Source organism: Zonotrichia leucophrys, chromosome 2 (assembly GCF_028769735.1).
Source record: "Zonotrichia leucophrys gambelii isolate GWCS_2022_RI chromosome 2, RI_Zleu_2.0, whole genome shotgun sequence".
NCBI classification, from domain to species: Eukaryota; Metazoa; Chordata; class Aves; order Passeriformes; family Passerellidae; genus Zonotrichia; species Zonotrichia leucophrys.
Window position 1 is genome coordinate 112,525,495 of NC_088171.1, and position 12,476 is coordinate 112,537,970.

Below are 12,476 nucleotides of genomic sequence, written 5' to 3' on the forward strand. Positions count from 1 at the left end.
GAAACATGTTAAGGGGAAACAGAGCAACCTGATTCATAAGAAAGAAAAAATTGCTTCCTCATACAAGCAGAGAAATATGTATAGGACTAAGCTGTAAACTTGCCTTCAAGAGGGGAGATTTGAGGAAGAAGATTTGCTTTCACCTCCCTTACACCAAATCTTCAGTTAGCCAACATATTTCTCAGTTCCCTTTCTCTGGTCCAACTTTATTTATATGTAATTGTGCTGAGTGTAACTCACAAGGGAAGGAGATGCTTCTATTTTGTTTTCTGTTTTCTTCATGAGAAGATGCACAAATGTAAAAAAAGTAATGAAAATAATATACCACCAATACTAACAATTACAACAACTATATGGGTAAGTATAAGTGAAGCTACAATAGATGAAGTTAGCATTTGCATTTGGAAATTTTCGTAATAGTTTGTATAACATCAGATAAAGAGAGTGCAAAGATGTGCTCCTATCTCAAAAGAAGGAATAAGATACTGCCTTATGAACAAAACGCAGTTAATTGCTTCCATTTTCACTGTTATGGTTCACCCTGAACTTACCTCTTTGCTTTCATTACTGTAAAAAATAAAGATAAAACGTATATAAACAACAGTTAAAATATTCCACCACTCTAACTTATAATTTAGGGATCTCTGCTGTTTTGGCACCCTTGGCACATGTGGTCAACAAGGCATTTTTTTCTTCATTATAACTCCTGTGGAAAGCAAAAATATCTTTCCTGGCTTGAATAGCTTTTTGGCCATGATCTTTGTCAGGACAGCCTGCAATTATAATGCATTCATCTCTCATCAGCACCGATCATTATACTCCAAAGGAATTACTGTGGAGCACTTCAAGAAACTCAGTCAAAAGGTCAAACTGGAAAGAGAGGCTGATTTGATTAGCAGTGAGACTGGAAGGGTCTTGCTGCCTGTCAAATACTGGAGAAGAAAAAGGTTTACTTATCTGTGAATGTCTGAAATTTTAGGGAACATTGGATTCAAAACCAGATTTCCTTTTTGGCTTACCTTATGTAGAGAGGGTTGTAGTTTTTTATTATAAAAGAAGTTAGGAAAAATCACCTAATTTAAATGAAATAGTTAAATAATATTTTTGAGTAGAGTCAGAAAAGGCTACACAGATGTAAGGTTAATTTCTGTCTTCATGTGCAATAAGTATCAACATGGTATGCAGAGAAGAAAAAGGACTCTTTACTTGTTATATCAACACATAATTTATCTTAAAATTAAAGTACCATCTCAAATAGTCTTGTCATCTTGACTTTTTAAGTAAAATAATTTTTTGTCTCAGAGGTTAAACAGCTAATTTTAACTTCTTTCTGCAAGCACATCATGAACTTGAAAGGTCTTCATCCTGTTACACTTTTTTTTTTAAAAGGTTTTATATATTTAATTTCAAATTTAACAAATACCCACAGCTTTTTTTTTTAATGAGCACTGGCAGGGTAATTGAAGGTTTATTTCACTTAGAATTTATATCTATATCTATATCTATATCTATATCTATATCTATATCTATATCTATATCTATATATATATGTGGATTTAAATTAGTTAAGTAAAAAGGGAAGACAGTTGTCAAACTAGAGTCAAGGAAACAACCTTTAGAATTCCTTAATGAAAATATTCTTGATATGGAGAAGACAATAGGAGAACAGACAGACCCATTAGCATTACCACAAGGAAACAAATGCACCTGAAAAAGGGTGTAAGATGCTGTAAATCCAGCAGTGTTATCCAAACATCTCAATGTTGCAGCAGGTTAAAAAGATTAAAGAAAAAGTAATTAGAAAAGACTTGTTGACTATACATAATGTGGCAGCTTTCCTTTAATGCGGTAATTGTGAAAGTAGGTTTGTTTGGAAAATCGTTAGAAAGATAAGATCTATTAATTAAAATTTAAGGATCAAAGGTGATGGGTATTGGTAAGCGGGTGGTAATTATTTGGACAGCATGAAACAATAAGAAGTTCTCAGAATGGTGGTAGTACATTAATAGTGGTGGAAAGATGATGCAAAAAATGCTGGAAGAGGACCCCATTAAAAAAAAGAAGAAAAAATTGACGAAGATTGTGGGACAAAAGGGAAATAAAGCTCCCCCTCTCTGAGTTGACAGTGATGAAAAGAACACTTGAATTGGTAAAAAATAGAAAATTAGTTGTGTTTTCTATATTGGAACTGCATGTATTGGATGTAAATAGTAACGCTTAGGAGTATAATAGCAAGTAGTTGAGAAATAAATTAATTTTGGACTCAAAATATACTGAATATTTCAAATAGGCACCAAGAAATATGGTGTTGTCAACAAATTTTCCATAAATTCAGAGAAAAAATTATATAGACTTCATAGCAGAGAGGAACAAAGACATTAGACTCTTTCAAGGCACCAGCCAGAGGCTTCTCTAGTTGATCAGACAAGATGAGAGTGGAAACATGGGCATGTTTCCTCTGATTACAGCAAATGTCAGCTCCTGCAAGAGCCATCATTAGGCAGGTGAGTTTTGAAAGGCAGCATCAGCTCCTTGCTAGATCTTTCCAAATGACAGGTAGTAAACTGGTGGTGTAATGAGAACAAGCACTGCCCATTCCTTTTCAATTCCCAATCTTTTCACTATCCACAATGAATTTGCAAATGTGCTGATCTTGGCTGAAAATTGACTTGGTAGCATCTAAAGAAATGATAATTAGACAATCCTTATAAAGTCTTCTGATCCTTTTCAGTGTGAGAAACCAAATGTAGCCTCCAGCTAGCAGAGATTTTACTACACATTATAACTCTCATTTTCTATTTGGAATTCACTGGGATTTGGATTTTACCGGTTGCCATGCCAGGAGGATGAACTGGCAACATGTGGCTTAGGTACACAGTGGAATTCAAGGTTTAGATAGACATCTTAGTCAGGCCTGCAGTTCACCTCTTTCACCTCTTCCTGTCCCTACATGAACAAGTAAAACATTCATAAACTGCAGCTGGGAAACTCAAAACTTTCTGGCTCCCATTTCACTCCACAAGACAGTGGTACAAAGCAGATATCGCACGTGGCAAATTCGGGGAGTGGATTTTTCATTTCATTGATTATTGTTACGTTCACATACAAGTTCACAAATGTAAGAAATAGACACTTGCTTCTCTATTACATGGGAAAACAGTCAAATCTCAAGGTTTCACATGAAACAGATAAAAGCATCATGGCAGAGGAGTGTATTTTAAACTTCCTTTTCCTATGTTGTCTCATCTCTGTTAGGATGAATATAAAGGGTATGACCCTCCACCTTTCATACATTGAATTGACCAAAAAAAAGGATAATGGGGAAGAATGAGATAATCCTTTTTTTTTTTTGAGCACTATTTCTTTTCTTTCCACAGGTAGCATGAGACTTTTTAAAATATTTGTGTCTACAAAAGATAGGAAATTTTCATGAAATAGTTTTGGTTTTTAAGGATAATGTGTCCCTCTAGAATGTTCCTGCTTTATGGGAAAATAATTGGTAGCTGGTCTATTCAAAGTAGTCAGTCAATAATGGGAATCATGTGAGAATGAGAAAGACTGTTTAACTGTGTTTTAACTCAGTTTTAAAACAAGATCATGGCATAATGAACTGATGCCACACTAAGGCCAGAAACTGGGGTATCATTATGTGTGTCAGATTCCGCAGTCAAGAGCCCTGTTTTGCAGATAATATTTTACATTCTTGATGGCCAAGAATGGGGTGATGGGATACATCTGATGTCATTCAAAAATATACATGCTTATACCCATTTCCTTTTACTTCTTATATAGTATAATAAAAACATCTGGTACACATCTGTACCAGATCAGCTGTGTTGTATCACCTGATATTCTGCTTCAATAGGGTATTTGTTGTCCAGATTTATTAAAGTTCTACGGCAAGAACAATCTCATTTAAAATCAATTCTAACAGTCTGACTTGGTGAGCTTATTTAATAAAACCTAACTTATATTTACTATATAAAGGTGAGTACACACAAATGTCATGATGACTGTCTTGCCTGTCAATCAAGCCAGTGTTCTTTGCTTGAAGACCCGACACATAAAGATGTGTTGCATCTCTATTGCATCTGAAAAGGTGAATTTCATTGCTCAGGTGAATTGATAGGACTGGTGGGACAACATATATTCTATTGATAAGCACCTGTATGAAATAAAACACATACCTTTTTTTTTATTACTAATTGCAGAGTAATAGGATCCATTGCTGTTGTATTGGTATTTTTAAAATGCAGTGATTAAGCAGAAAGTTCTGAAATATGGCATGTCCTCAAAAGAAAACAAGTCTGTTCTAGAAGTACATTAAGAAGTACATTCTTTTTTTCTGTTTTTTTCCTTCCTAATTTTGCATGTCTGTTGAATTAATTATTTTCCAATATTCTGTTCTGTGGTACCTCAGAGTAGCCATCCTGCCGCTCTTGACTGACAGTTACTGAACTTTCAGATGAAATGATACATCTGCTCTGTCACCATCTGTTGTCACAGTAAGGATTTGATCGGGTTTATTTTGAAAGAAAATCTCTGGAATGAAGCTTCTATTGTTAAATGATTATAGAAACACACAGGGGAAGCTGAGTTCGTGCTGTTAAATTAGGCAGAAGTGCACAATAGGGTGTAAATTGTGTTGGGCTAATTCCCTGCCATTGTCAGTCATCTATGGCACTCAGCATGGATTATTGCTGCATAACATATACCCTTGAAAGGCTTATGTTGCTTATTGATACTTAATTGAGCTTTCTGTAAAATAAACTGAATATCTCAATCTATATATATATATCTATCTATATCAAAAAGTTTCTGTGCTTGACATGAAATATTTTTCCCTGAGCAGTTCCTGTAATTGTTTTACATGCTTCTGAGGCACTCTTTGTTATAAAAACTTCATTTCCCGTGGCAAATAAAAGATTTTTCTTCCTTTTACATTGTAGTTTAGACTGGCTTCTGAACTTCAGGGCATAAAAAATTTTAGAAGGGCAATACACATGGTAGATTGTCAAAGATTTTAGGCTGAGGAAACCATGTTGACTTTTGAGAGGAAGGTCAGGCAGCTTCCTGAAGCTAGTTGATTACCTGATGAGCTAGATAAAATTCATGTTGCGAGCCACTTGATGCAGTTATTGGATAGCAGTGCTTCTGTCCTAGGGCTGCATACCTTATAGCTCATGAGAGGATGAAAGTAATTGGGACACCTGCTGGAAGTTTAGATGATACAAAAGAGTGATTAGATCAAGTTCTTATTTAAATCTCAAAATATAAGTCTCAAGCTGTGCATCAAATACTTTCTGCATGTCCAGCAAATTCAATTTTGCCTCAAGTAGAATTTCATCCTCATTTACATATTTTTCTCATTTATTTTTTTGTATTTTTTTTTCTAGTACTAACTCATTAGTGTTACAAGTATTAGCTTTTTTTTCCCCACCTGCAATCTTAATATATCTCTCTGAAAATTCCTCTCAGTAAGGGTAGTTTTTTCCTGACCAAATTCAATAACCACATCTGTTTTGGATGTGTGTTCATACTTTAGTCAATACGGGGTGAATGTACTGTGTCTCCATTAAAGGTTTAAATAGGACAGGTGAATGAGGTGGTTCTAAATGCCTTGCTCCATTGTAGACCTTCCAAAGTGAGTGAAAAAAACAGACATATCCCACACAATAAATTGATAAGGAGATAAAAAATTGTTATTTACTTTTGGGTGTGAGAAGAAGAGTTACTAGTTATTGTACACTGGTTCTCTAAACAAATAAAAATAAATAAATAAATAAATAAATGTGTATTACAAATAATATATTTATGCCTATTTTTGGGTGATAGCTATGGTTTAAAGGTATTTAACTGTGGACAGCCTGATCTACTGTTTCTGAGATTAAGGTACTATTACCAGATCCTTCACCTTCTATTTACACACTTGGGTGTGAATTCAGGCTCATTCTGATCCCACAGGTCTTGTGTATCTTTCTGTACAGTGCCATAGTTTCAAAAGGAGTCATATACCTCAATTGTTACATTGGTGGTTAGGTTACAAGATGAAAGACACAGGTCTGGCTTTGGGAGTGCTGTAATTTCTAGGTTACAATAATAAGAGCTTTCCCTTTAGCTGTTACCTTTTGCAACAGGATGATCTTAACATCCTAATAAAACTGGATCCTGTCTGAATGCATCCCAAGGTGTTTTGAATCAGAATGCCATAGCAGACGTAGTCAAAAGAATAATTGCTTCCTGTTTTGTCATAACACGAACAAATACTTGTTCTCCCCAGAAGCTTAATTCTGTATCTATGGTGAGTCCAGATAGTGAGAAACCACTGAGTTTAAATAACAATCAAAGGTATTGCTTTTATTGCATCATTTTACCCCATCTTCTGTTTATATGCATGACATGATTAAATCCCACTTTAAACATATTTGGATCTGATATATTGCCATTTACCCAAGAAATGGGATAGGTAACATAATGGGACAGTGGAAGGAATGCCTGCAATTTAAAGGACAGATTTTCTGTAGGATTTGGATAGTTATGATATCTAAGACTGGAAATAAGTAGCAAACATTAAACCAAGAAAGACCTTTTATTCTACTAGAATGAATGTTTCCATTTTTTCATGTGTCTTTTGGTTGGATGGGATAGCTACTATTCAAACAGGCCAAAAAAGCAGTGGGACAGGAAGCAACTTTCAGCATTCTTGATTGGAAATAGATGCCTTAATGATGCATATGTCCTGTAGAAGTTCCTGAAAATTGGTAACAAAGAGAAAAAATAAGGAAAAGTGGGAAACAGAGTTACCGTCTTGAGCCTGTCTGAGTTCAAGAAGCTTTTGGACAATGCTCATGATGCTATTCTTAGGTGTATTCTGTGCAGGGTTAGGAGTTGGACTGAATCATCCTTTCCAACTCAGCATATTCTATGATACCCACAAAATAAATAGCTCTTTATTTTCTTTTCCTTTTCTTTCCCCCCCCCCAATTATACATAGAAAGATTAACTGTAGGTGAAACCTTTTCTTCCCTCTAGCCTCACCTTAAATAAGGAATTGTTAATATCCGTAGCTTACAGATATGAATTTGTTCTGTCTGGTCAGATTGTAATTTTCATTGGAGGCTGAGGCTAGAAATAAAAATGTTGCAATGCTTTATTTTAATGTCTCTTTTATTGCATCAAGTGAGTGTAAAATTTCCCAGGGAAAAACATTAATTTTAGTATACTAGAAGGAAGGTGTTCAGTAAGCCTATACACACTTTATTCCTTGGGGAATTGTATCATCTAAAGAAATTAATTGGAATCAATGAAGCATATACTTTAACTATAGATTTTTCTATTGGAGGAGCAGATGGGACTCAAAAAGGCATAAATAAAGTATATTTAATTACAGTTTACTTCAAGAGGAGAAATGAATAGCACTTCATTTTTCTCATTACTTATTCTACATCTGTGCAGATGATCGGTGCTTCAAATCATAGCTTCTGATCAGAAAAATATTTATTCCCTTGAACTTCTAAAAACAGTGCTTATACAGAACTCTGTTGACTGCAGGTGGTCATTTGTCCTTTCTCTCTCATCACAATAATAGTCCATGGGACCAGTGACCGAGTTGCTACCTGAATTTCAGAAAATAGTTGTACTATTTATATAATAGTACAAAGTAATTGACAATTTATGGGTTACCTACAAATGAAGAAGGAAAAAAATAACACTGAGAAGCATTAATCACTGAAAATATTTGAAGGAAAACTGTAAAAAATGTAAAAAAATGTAGCTAATTGCAAATGCAGAAACATCCCCTAGAAATACATAATGTCACAACACTTTTTTGTCTTTCCAAAGAGTTATATGTCCTGGTAAGGAGACACTGCTCAGCGAGCAGTATCTGTTATATGGTTAGATTATTAGAAAATATTTGCTTTCAATCTTAGTGTTTTTGGAAGCAAAACTTAGTAAGTCTGTCATATTTTGTAACACAGCAAATAGATACTTAGCAGTGTCAGGTCAAAAAACTATACTCAGGAGCTGACAACTGACAAAATTATTTCTTTATTTATTCATTAAGAAACATTTTACCTTGTTGGAATATCACTCAGCAATGCTGGGCTGCAAAAAACAAAACAAAGTCAAGTGATATAGCGTGTGCAGGTCTGAAGGTCTGAGGAGGTGTAAATAGGTAGGAAATTCTGTGCCTGGGCTTCTTGCTCTAAACCAGGTCTCTGCCATGATGGCTCTGTTAGTAAATGCTGAGTGACCAGAATCATCCGAGCCAGCTCAAGAGTACCCACAAAGCCCAGCAGGATCAAGACACAGTAGTGTACAGTTTCTGGCTGTTTTCTGCAAATATGCATCCAGAAGTCCTGCTGCGTCCCATTATTTGTTTAACAGCCTACTGTTTGTAGTACTTGCTTAGTGGAAGCAATAGTCACTCATCACTCCAACCTATTGCTCCCACGCGCCTGCCCTGATGGCAGTAGGTGGAATAATGCAGCCAGCTCTTCTTGCCCTCCTGCTGAAGTAGGCTGCTGTTCAAAACCAAACCCAGACAGTGGGAAAGAAGAGGATCTGATCCTATTATGCAAATAGCATCCAGACATCTGAGACCTTGCAAAAAAAGCTTGAAAGAAGAGATGCTCTCTTGTGAAAGGAGTGACTTCTAGCTAAGTATTAATTGTGAGTTTGCATCCATCAATTGTTAAATAATGTTCCTGCAGGTCACTGTTTGCACTTCACAGGGCCTTGAACTATTTTGCCAGGATCTCTTCTTTGATCAGATAGATGGCACCCTCGGAGGAGTTCTTATATTATCTTTCTATGGGTGAAGGAGCTTGCTTGTCCCTCTGTAGAGCTCTGTGGATAGAGAGCCTCAACATCTTACACTGAAATTTGGGCTTCATTTGGGACACAATCTTAATTTTATGGGTTGCTTCCTTCCATTTCGCATGATAGTGGGACACTGTGTTAAAAAAAAAATTATGAGTGGAAAAAAGCTCTGATACCGCAAAATGAATCTCACTTGGTACTTTTTAAAGACTGAGCTTTTCCAATGAAATTGCAAAATTCATGGAAATGCTGAGATGCTAGAGACAAATTAATGAATGACAGGTATTACTCCACTGTCAAAAAGTAAGTGCAGTGTGAGTTCAGTAAATGTTATGAACACTACTTCCAGCTCCCTGCCACAGGCTATTGGCATTTGACCAGCTATAGAATCCTCAGGACAGCCTAGATTCAGTCTAAACACCAGGAAAATTAAAACCATCTTTAATATAATGGAAACAAAACAGAACCAAACAGAAGCAGAAAAATTAAAACTATCTTTATTATAACAGAACCAAAACCCCAACTTGTTAATAAATAGGATATGGAGAGAAGCATGAAAATAATAATATGTACAACATGCTGAATATAATGTTCTTCATCTAATCACCCCCTAAGATTGTTTTTAGCTTCTGAAGGTGATATTTTAGCAGTAGTTATCCTCTACCTTGCCTTGCTCTTTCAGAATGGGACTGTATGCTGGTTCTCTTTCTCAACACATTTGTATTTTAATACCACTGTTTGCAAATGATATTTAAAGTAATTCTGGAGTAGCATAATTTTTCTTTTCTTTATGATCCAAGAAGAGTTTTATTTACTTTAAGCATATGTAAGAATGAAAGTTACATATCATTACTTTGGTCCTTTACTAGCAACTTTATTCTTGTCTCATCTGACTTACTTCCTTTTTCCCTTCCTAGTCAATCTCTGTAGTATATCAGGGTCCTTCACAAATCATAACATTTTCTCCCCCTGTTTACACAGCTGAGAAGGGATGATAGGGTACATCTTTCATTGCTGCTTGTGAGCAATGTCTTCATTCTCAAGGGTACTTTACCTGCAAGCAATCTGTGCTAAAAATTCCTTTACAGTGTATTTTAGGGATGAAATCTCCAGTGAGAAACTTGATACACGGCCTCTCTGAAAATTAAGGTAGATAAAAAGTGGGGATATTTAGAAATCCTAGGCAGCTACAGATGGATTATGAAATGTGAACTACTGCATATGATTTGTATATAGCAATGAAATAATGTGAAACTATAATAAAAACAATGCTGAAGCTGTTTTTGTAAGAGCAGTAAGTCAAGACCACTTTAAAACAGATTCCAAGACAGATATGGTGGCTTTGAGATCCAAGAATCACAGAATAATTTATATTGGATGACGTTTTGTAGGTCATCTGGTCAGAATTCTCCTCAGAGAATGCCCTACATAAATCAGATTGCTCTCGACTTGCCCCCATCAGATTGTGACAGTTTTTAATATGGGTATTTCATAACATCTCTCACCAAAAGTAATTGAGAAATTTAAAAAACCCTAAAAGGCATCAGTGGTGCTTTACTGCATAATTTCTTTGCCACAGTGCTACAAAACAGACATAGTGAGTAAATCTCACTGTCTGTCAGAGTACTTACTCTGGATTTCAACTGCAGAGTATTTATTTGTTTTTATAAAAACAGCTTATTTTTCAGGCTTTTGTGACTGAAAGTTCGAATTCTGAAGGCAGTTGAAAGAGAAAAGCAGTGATCCATAATATTATCTCTATTCAGCTGTAGTGGAAGATCATTGGGACCAGTTTGTTTAAAAACAGGTTTTATGTGTTCAACAGTTATTTTTTCAATAGTGGTCTTCATTTCTTTTATAGATATATTTGAAATGCATTTTGAGTTAAAGGAAGATAGTGTATAAGTGCTGTCTGATTTTTATAATAAAAAAAGAAATACTTCTGTTATCTATATATATTAAATTTATGGATTAATTTCCAATTTTTTATTACATTTTATGATTTGAAGTGTTACTGCATTGTTCATTTTTTATAAATAGAGTTATTATCACTTTCTATTTAGAAATTAAGCTTAATTAGACCTATTGCCTAATGGTCTTGAAAACTGTGAAATCATTAGACAAAAGATTATTTGCTGTAGCTAATAAGATACAAAATTACCTTAGGGAGTATTCTTTATTGATTTGATTAAAATTTTATAACACCTCTTGGATTTTTTTCCCTGTTAGTAACTGGCAATAGTAACATTGATTCTCCAAAGACATTGTGCAGATGCAGCAAAATTTCTCATCTGTAGGTTTCCAAGTTCTGTATTGAATTTAAAAATTAAATTTCAACTCTTGTTGACTTATCTTTCTTTCAGTTACATGCATTGAGTGCTTAAAAGAATTATTTTATTTCTGAGAGGCAAAGTAATGGTGCTCTAAAATTATTAAATGTTTTATTTTCAGTTTTCAATTATTTATTTTCAATTTTCAATTTCAATTTTTGAAGGTTTTATTTATTTTTATTATTCTGGGAGTTTATAAGCAGTAACTGTGTTCTCTGAGATCCCTGAGAAAGTCTTAAGGACAGTTTCAGCTTGCAGAAGTCTTTTTATTTTGATAATCAGGCAGGCCTGAAAATAACTGTTCTTCAGTAGAAATAGTCAAAGAAATTCTGCAAGCATTAATATCTATTTTCATCAGTTGCCATTTAAATTATTGAGAATGAAAATGTAAACAAGTACGCATGGATAGATTTATTCTATTGGATATTGATGTTTATTCCTTGCAATATTTAAATAAAATATTTTAAATCTAAAAAGGCTTTTGTATAATTACATATATTTGTGAACTGCTAATTTTCAAGCTTTGTTCTGACAAAGATATAAAAATATATCTAAGCCAGAACTTGTGAAGTCATTGATACCAAAAAAGGGACTTCTCTCAAGTATGTTTATTTTCCTGTGCAAACAGCAACACCAGAGACTTCAAAGACAACTTTAGTATACAGTGATTATTTGCAGGTTTATTCTGGCTTTGTGAGCACCTTGAAATGTAAACATCTGATTCTATGGAAATGTAATTCTGATGTTATGCAAATGCAAAACATTTATTACTAAAATTCATTTCAAACAACCTGTACCCCATCATCTGTATTTTCTTTATACTGAGTCATTTGGGGTTCTTCCATGTTACCATCTCCTTTGGGCTGGGTTCAGTCACCTCAGGATGTGAGCAAGGCAGCTGCACGAGCACTGTGATCTCACAGGGACAGCCACGTAGCCTAAATTGCACTGGTCCTGTCCAAGTTCTGCTTCCCAGTCTTTTTCAGAGAAGCAGAAGAAGAAAATCCAAAAGTTATCTGTAGCCAGTCACGGAAATCTAATTGAAAGATACTCCTGGGACAAGTTAGGAATGGTATTAAATGTTTCTGTAAATATTTCACTCACCCTGGTACTTAAGAAAGATAAATATTTAGTTGTTTGCTTAGTTGTTTGCTCATCAAAAATCTGCAAGGCAGTGTCTGGTGACTTGTAATATTCTAGTCTTTTTCTTCATTCAACATCTTTCAATAGTCTGCCCTGAGGTGAAAAAGATGAATGTGATAGGTTGTTCATCAAAAGGGAGAGGTCATGCCCTCCAACGTGATTATTTGAAGTAATTTTGTT

The 12,476-nt window shown here is 34.8% G+C and overlaps 1 protein-coding gene across 7 annotated transcripts in view; it reads left to right on the forward strand.

Moving 5' to 3' along the window:
* Nucleotides 1-12,476, forward strand: part of SNTG1 (syntrophin gamma 1) — a 315,746-nt gene that overhangs the window by 245,289 nt on the left and 57,981 nt on the right. The window lies entirely within an intron of this gene.